This window comes from Solanum tuberosum, unplaced genomic scaffold (genome assembly GCF_000226075.1).
Source record: "Solanum tuberosum cultivar DM 1-3 516 R44 unplaced genomic scaffold, SolTub_3.0 scf00643, whole genome shotgun sequence".
Classification (NCBI taxonomy): Eukaryota; Viridiplantae; Streptophyta; class Magnoliopsida; order Solanales; family Solanaceae; genus Solanum; species Solanum tuberosum.
In genome coordinates this window covers 144,946-152,715 of record NW_006239582.1, presented here as the reverse complement: position 1 = coordinate 152,715, position 7,770 = coordinate 144,946, and the positions used below count along the sequence as shown (strand labels likewise).

The window sequence follows — 7,770 nt, the reverse complement described above, 5'->3', positions numbered from 1 at the left end:
ATTTTATAACGTATGGCAGATAGTCTGGAACCAAAAGATTTCAAGTTTACAGCACCAAGCTTGGAATTTTCGAGTACAAATCCTCCTGGAACCGTGGAAGCAGCTCCTCTTGTTACCTACATTAAGATTCACGACTGCAACAAATTTTCGTACTAATTTTAACGTGTCGAAACGCCAAAAATTCATCTAAAGTACTTGAATTTTTTGAGTTTTCTATCCTAATTATCATATGTTTTACTTTTCTAATTACCTAAATTATTATCAATTATTTATCGAAACACACCTCAATTATCAGCTTTCTCTTTTCGTACATAAAATATCACTATTAATATTTCACATGGGAAAAGTGAACTACTAATAGTGGAGAGGTACTGTATCAATAAATATTCCGTGATAGTTCAGATAAGATATATACTCGCAAACATGAGCTTGTTCAGGGATGAAATTCAAAAAATTGAGAGATTTGAGGTGTATTTTTTAATTATCCTTCACACTATTTTAATTAAAAAACGTTTGTTGGTGTTGGGGAAGAAATTTAATTAGTTAGTTTGAACTCATTTTTTCAAGTGTAGATTGGGATCTTCTGTTTGCCACCTTCAGGAGTAATTCCTCTTCATAATCATCCTGGCATGACTGTGTTCAGCAAGCTTCTAGCCGGAACCATGCACGCCACGTCATATGATTGGGTGCACAACCACCAGGCCAATCATTGTAAGAAAAATCTTTAATTTTACATATATAGAATTAATTAACATGATAATTAAGTTATTTATTCTACTCCCTCCGTCCACATTTAATTGTCATGGTTTTCATTTTTAGAGTGTTCTTATAACTAATAATTTACGATGTATCTCTTCATCATATTGATATACAAAAAATTGCAATTTATAGTACTTTTCTATCGTTTTTGAACATCTACCGTTTTTGTTTAAAATACCGAATTACTGTAATCTAATTTAACTTTGAAAATTAGTCAAATTGACTTTTGAAAAACGCAACCTAACAATTGAAGGTGGACTTAGTGCATACAATTGACACTAATTAATGGAGCATGCGTCGATTTTTATATATACTCATAGTATGAATAATGTTTACAGTACTATCAGCACTAGAAAGTTAATTATGTATCCAATTAGTTAGCTGCTTTAATATTACTACCATTTATTATAGCTAGCTAGTTGTACTATATATATATGTATATTCTAATCCGTCTTTTTTTCATTTTGTTATTCACATGGCATGTTTAAAACGATAAATTTTAAAAGTATGTTCTTTATAGATCGCGGGCAACAAGAATCTAGGATGAGGCTGGCAAAAGTACATGTTGACGCAGACTTCACTGCACCATGCAAATCTTCAGTCCTGTTTCCAGAATCAGGAGGAAATATGCATTGCTTCAAGGCCATAACACCATGTATCCTACTTGATGTTTTACGACCACCATACTCTGAACCTAAGGCCGTCATTGTACATATTATCAACATTACTCGTATGATCACATAAGTTTTTCCGGTATGAAATAATATAATTTTTCGAATAGATATATACTACAATAAATTGATTTTTACTTATATTAATTTGTGAATGGATCTGCATGCAGATGTTAATAAAGAAATGAAGATGAGACAAGATCATATGCTTGGCTTGAAGAACGAAATGATGAGCAGTTTGTTGTGTTAGGAGGAACATATGATGGTCCTACAATCAAACTATAAATTAAAACCCTAGCAAATGTATATCTTTTTTTGTATATTATTGTTAGAATGATTAACAAGCTGTATGGTTAATTAGTTAGCTAAAAGCTGTATGGTTAATTAATTAGCTAATAGGCTGAGTTTGTTAGAAACAGTGAGCTGTCATATAGTTAGGTACAGAAGAGTTAGTTAAGACTGTTGCTTATATATAGAGCATTATGTCTACATTCAATGTAACAGATTAATTCATTCAATACATGCTTTCTTCTCTTCTCTCAATTTCTCTCTGAAATGTTGCTGTAATTACTCTCATTTCATGGAGTTTACATGGTATCAGAGCTCTCGATCTTAGGGGTGTTTCTTGCTCTGTGAGGTGTTCAGATTCATCAGCTGCTAAAGGTGAATCGAAAGGAGACATCTCCAATTCAAGGAAGTAGCAATGGCAGTAGATGGAATTCCATCGGCAAACACTGTCAGTACTGGTAATGGCACTTCGAGTCATACTCTGTTTCCAGTGATTGATCATAATCATCCTTTGTTTCTTCAACATACTGAAACTCCAGGTAGTTCTCTCATCTCTTTACAATTGACTGGATCAGAGAATTATGCTCTATGGAGTCGATCCTTTAGAATTGGCTTAGTAGGTCGTAGCAAACTAGGATTTGTTGATGGCAGATTTCCTAAGTCTATGTTTGAGCCTATATTACATGATCAGTGGGAAAAATGTAATGCTGTAGTATTGAGTTGGATAATGAATGTTGTTCGACCTGGGCTCCTTAGCTCTGTTGTGTATGCTTCTGATGCACGAAAGGTTTGGTTAAATCTAAGAGAAAGATTTGATACAGTGAATGGTTCTAGAATTTTTCAACTGCATAGAGAGATCCATACTCTAGTTCAGGGTACACTATCTATCGTTGATTATCACTCACGACTAAGGGATCTCTGGGATGAGTATGATGCTCTCATGCCTTGTCCTAGCTGTCCATGTCCTGAATCAAAGAAAATTGGTGAGCATTGTGATTATCAGAGATTGTTACAGTTTCTCATGGGGTTAAATGAGTCCTATTCTCCTCCTAGGAGTCAGATTCTCATGATGAGTCCTATTCCTACATTCAACAAAGCCTATGCTCTTCTAATTGATCAAGAGAGTCAAAGGAACTTGGTGAATTCTGCCAGTTCAGGGGTAATAGAGGGCACTGCTATGTACTCTAGAAAAAAATAGCACTTACAGTCCTGGTGCTAGTACATCAAAAGGACCTGGTGCCTATGCTGGTTCCTCTTCTAGTAATGGTTATAATGGAGGGACTACTACTGGCTTTGGAGGAGGAGGGGGATATAATGCTAACAACAATAGTACTTCTGGAGCTGGCTACAAGGCTAGGAAGAATTTTCTTGTATGTGAACACTGTGGGTGTAAAGACCACTCAAAGAACCAGTGCTACAAAATTATTGGATATCCAGCTGATTTCCAGTCAAAGAGAAAGCCTATGTATGCTAATCAAGTTGACCTTGGGCAAGAGGTTAGAGGTACTAATAATCAGAACACTGGAGGCACAACTGCAGGTTCACATCCTGGTGCTTTCTTCACTCAGGATCAATACCATCAAATATTGCAACTGTTGTCTAAACCTGGTGGTGACAATGCAGTGGAACCTTCTGCTAATGTAGCTTCTGCAGCTGATGCAGGTAGTTCTCTTAAAGCTTTCTCTTGTACTTATAAAGGTAGAAAATGGATCATAGACACTGGAGCAACACATCATATTACATCCACCCTGGACAGCTTAGACAATGCTAAGGTATCTCCTGCTCATGCTGCAAATAAGGTTCACTTGCCCAATGGTAAAGTTGCAGTTGTATCACATGTTGGAAACACTTGTGTTCTTGACAACCAACCTGTTTCTAATGTCTTATTCTTGTCTGACTTCAACTTTAATCTATTATCTGTGTCCAAGATCACTAAAGAGTTGCAATGTATGGTTGGTTTCTTCCCTGACTTTTGTGTGTTTCAGGACCTTTACACTGGTCAGGTGAAGGGGATTGGTAAAGAAGAGCATGGACTCTATATCCTACATGAAGGACCAAGTCAAGCTCCAAAACAGCTGGTCAATAGGAGTAGCAGTCATGTTCATTTTGTTGAGTCTACTGTCAAGTCTTCTGTTAGTTTTGTTAACTCAGTTACAAACTCTGAGTCTATAGATGTATGGCACAAAAGGTTAGGTCATGCTCCTGTTGATGTTATCAAGAAGCATGATGCTATTAGTTCGTTAAGAAGTAAGGATATTTTTCATTGCACTGTATGCCCTCTACCTAAACATACAAAGCTTCCCTTTACTCATAGTACTCATCTGTCCAAACATGTATGTGAACTATTGCATTGTGATCTTTGGGGACCTTATAGAGTGCCTACTCATAATAAGAAAAGGTTTTTTGTTACAATTGTGGATGATTATAGTAGGTATACATGGATTTTTTTTATCACATCTAAAGCTGAAACTGTGGTTGTACTTAAACACTTTCTCAAGAATGTGCAGAATTTGTTTTCTACCAGTGTGAAAATTTTAAGAACTGATAATGGTGGTGAGTTCTTTAACACTGAGGTACAATCTTTACTAAGTGATATGGGCATTACACATCAGAGTTCCTATGTATATACCCCTCAGCAATACCATTGCTGAGAGGACATTTTGAACATGGCCAGGGCCTTAAGGTTTCAGGCTTCGGTTCCTCTTAAATATTGGGGTGAATGTGTGTCAACTGCTGTCTACATTCTGAACAGGCTTCCCTCTAAAGTACTTGCTTACAAAACTCCATATGAAAAGTTATATTTGCATCCTCCTTCCTTGTCACACCTCAGAGTGTTTGGATGTTTGTGTTATGCTGCCAGTCACAAGATCAGTGACAAATTTTCATCCAGGGCTGTTCCTGCAGTGTTTATGGGGTATTCTTCCACTCAAAAGGGCTACATTCTTTATGACATTCATGATCACATCTTCTTTGTTAACCGACATGTGGTATTTCAGGAACATATGTTCCCATTCAGAGACATGCATGCCTCCTCTAATCCTATATTTCCTGTGGTTGAGCTCAGTTCCTCATGTCTTGACTCTGTTTCATGCTCATATGAGCTTCCTTCTCCAGCACCTGAGGTCTCCAGAAGTACTTCTGCTACTACTGCATCCAAGCCTTCAGTTTCATCTCATGAAGTTGTGCCAGTTAGAAGATCTACCAGGTCAAGCAGACCACCTTTTTGGTTGCAGGATTTTGTGACTCCACCTAAAAGTCATGCTTGTACATATCCTCTTACAGATCATGTTTCCTATTCTAGTTTGTCTCCAAGTTATAGGCAGATTCTTCAGGCATATTCAGTTATATCTTAGCCTACCACATTTCAAGAAGCTGCTGCTGATCCTGCTTGGATAAAGGCCATGGAATTAGAGATGGCTGCACTGCAGAGTAATAATACATGGAGTACTGTGGACTTACCATCTGGCAAGAAACCTATTGGGTGTAAATGGGTTTACAAAATTAAATTCCTAGCATCAAGAGAAGTTGAACGACTCAAGGCCAGGCTTGTAGCTAAAGGTTTTAGTCAGAAGAAAGGCCTGGATTATGGTGAGACCTTTAGTCCAGTTGCAAAGATGGTAACAGTTCGATCAGTAGTTGCGCTTGTTGCATCTAGGGGCTGGTACATCTATCAAATGGATGTACACAATGCCTTCCTCAATGGTGATTTGCAGGAGGAAGTGTATATGGAGATACCTAGTGGGTTTGCTAGACAGGGGAGTGTCATAAGGTCTGCAAACTACATAAGTCATTATATGGTCTGAAACAGGCACCAAGACAATGGAATATTAAGCTAACTGAGGCATTAGTGCAGATGGGATTCAGTCAAAGTCATTATGATTATTCCTTATTCACAAAACAGGTTAATAATGATACTGTGGTTGTGTTAGTATATGTGGATGATCTATTAATTACTGGAAGTAATCACCAACAGTTGTGCAGTACTAGACAAGACATTCAGAAAAGGTTTAAAATGAAAGATCTAGGTGAGCTTAAGTTCTTTCTGGGAATTGAATTCTCAAGATCAAGTCAAGGTATACTTATGACACAAAGGAAATATGCACTAGAGTTGGTGTCTGAATCAGGACTAGGAGGAGCCAAACCTGCCTGTACACCATTAGAGATGAATCAAAAGCTTTCTATTCAGTATGATGAACATATCAAGCATACACAACCTGAAAATGATACCCTTCTTACAAATCCTACAAAGTACCAGAGACTAGTAGGCAGGTTGTTATACCTTACTATGACTAGGCCTGATCTTGCTTTTACTGCACAAGTACTGAGTCAATTTATGCATTGTCCAAAACAGTCACATATGGAAGCAGCACTAAGGGTTGTGAGGTACATCAAAGAAGCCCCTGGTTTAGGATTGCTGATGCCAGCAGAACAAACTACTCAACTCACTGCTTATTGTGACTCTGATTGGGGATCATGTTTGGAAACTAGAAAGTCAGTCACTGGTTATCTAGTAAAATTTGGAGGAGGATTAATCTCCTGGAAGTCTAAGAAACAAGAAACAGTGTCCAGAAGTTCAGCTGAAGCTGAATTCAGAAGCATGGCTGCATGTGCAGCTGAGGTAACTTGGTTGATAGGTCTGTACAAGGAACTAGGCATCAATGTGAATCTACCTGTGAATATGGTGTGTGACAGTAAGGCAGCCATACAGATTGTTGCTATTCCTATCTTCCATGAAAGAACAAAACACATAGACATTGATTGTCATTTTGTGAGGGAAAGGATTTGTCAAGGCATGTTGAAGACTGAGCATATAAATACTAAACATCAGCTGGCTGATCTACTCACAAAAAGTCTGGGAAAGGCACAACATAATCAGTTGTTAAGTCAACTTGGAATGAAGAATATTTTTCAACCATAAGCTTGAGGAGGAGTGTTAGAATGATTAACAAGTTGTATGGTTAATTAGTTAGCTAAAAGCTGTATGGTTAATTAGTTAGCTAATAGGCTGAGTTTGTTAGAAACAGTGAGCTGTCATATAGTTAGGTACAGAAGAGTTAGTTAAGACTGTTGCTTATATATAGAGCATTATGTCTACATTCAATGTAACAGATTAATTCATTCAATACATGCTTTCTTCTCTTCTCTCAATTTCTCTCTGAAATGCTGCTGTAATTACTCTCCTTTCATGGAGTTTACAATTATTGTATGATATACACATAATATACAATTTTGATACAAATAGTGTATCCTTTTTCTTTTATATATATATATATATATAGTTGGCTAGGCGAATGTAATTATTTTGGCCAGCCAACCAAATATGTAACTTTCCTTATTTATAACTCTTCCAATTGATAGCCAAAATATCTTGTATTCCAACTGGTCTGTTCAGTTTAGGGAAAAAATGGCTGAAGTTTAATCATATGTGCCTTTGTTTGAAATTAGTTATACGTGCATAAACTTCATTCATATATATATATATGGAAGTCCAGGGGCGGACCCACCTTATACCAAGATGTGTCAGCCGACATTGTTTCGTCGATTTTTTTAAAATTATATATATAAATAACCTGAATAAAACAAAACATGACTACTATTAAAATAAATCATAATACATGAACAAATAACTAATATTCCCCTGTGGGTTGGGCGCATGACATGAGCAGCACATCGCTTACTAAAAATCTTGCGTAATTATGAAATATGAATTTTGATTTGAAAGGTTGTTCTAAAGTTGAATTTTTGTTCACTTTGGCCCAATGGATAACTCGATTTGGATCACTTCCAACTAGAAGGCCCACAAATGAATGGATTGCTAAGTGTAACCGTGGGCTGGCCAGTTTTTGGGTCACTATTTAATATAGAACAATTTTCACATATAGCAAACATAAAAATCATATTTATATATTATAGCTATAGTTTGCATAATTGCGCTCCATAACAAACATAAATATGTATATTTCGCTATACATATACAAAAGAAAGCAGTTGTATAATTTCGCTATACATATACAAACATAGCAAATATAAATATGTATATTTCGCTATATAT

The 7,770-nt window shown here is 36.6% G+C and overlaps 1 pseudogene; it reads left to right on the top strand.

Moving 5' to 3' along the window:
* The first annotated feature begins 423 nt into the window (after positions 1 to 423).
* LOC107058834 (plant cysteine oxidase 1-like) lies at positions 424 to 1,680 on the top strand (annotated as a pseudogene).
* The last annotated feature ends 6,090 nt before the right edge of the window (positions 1,681 to 7,770 follow it).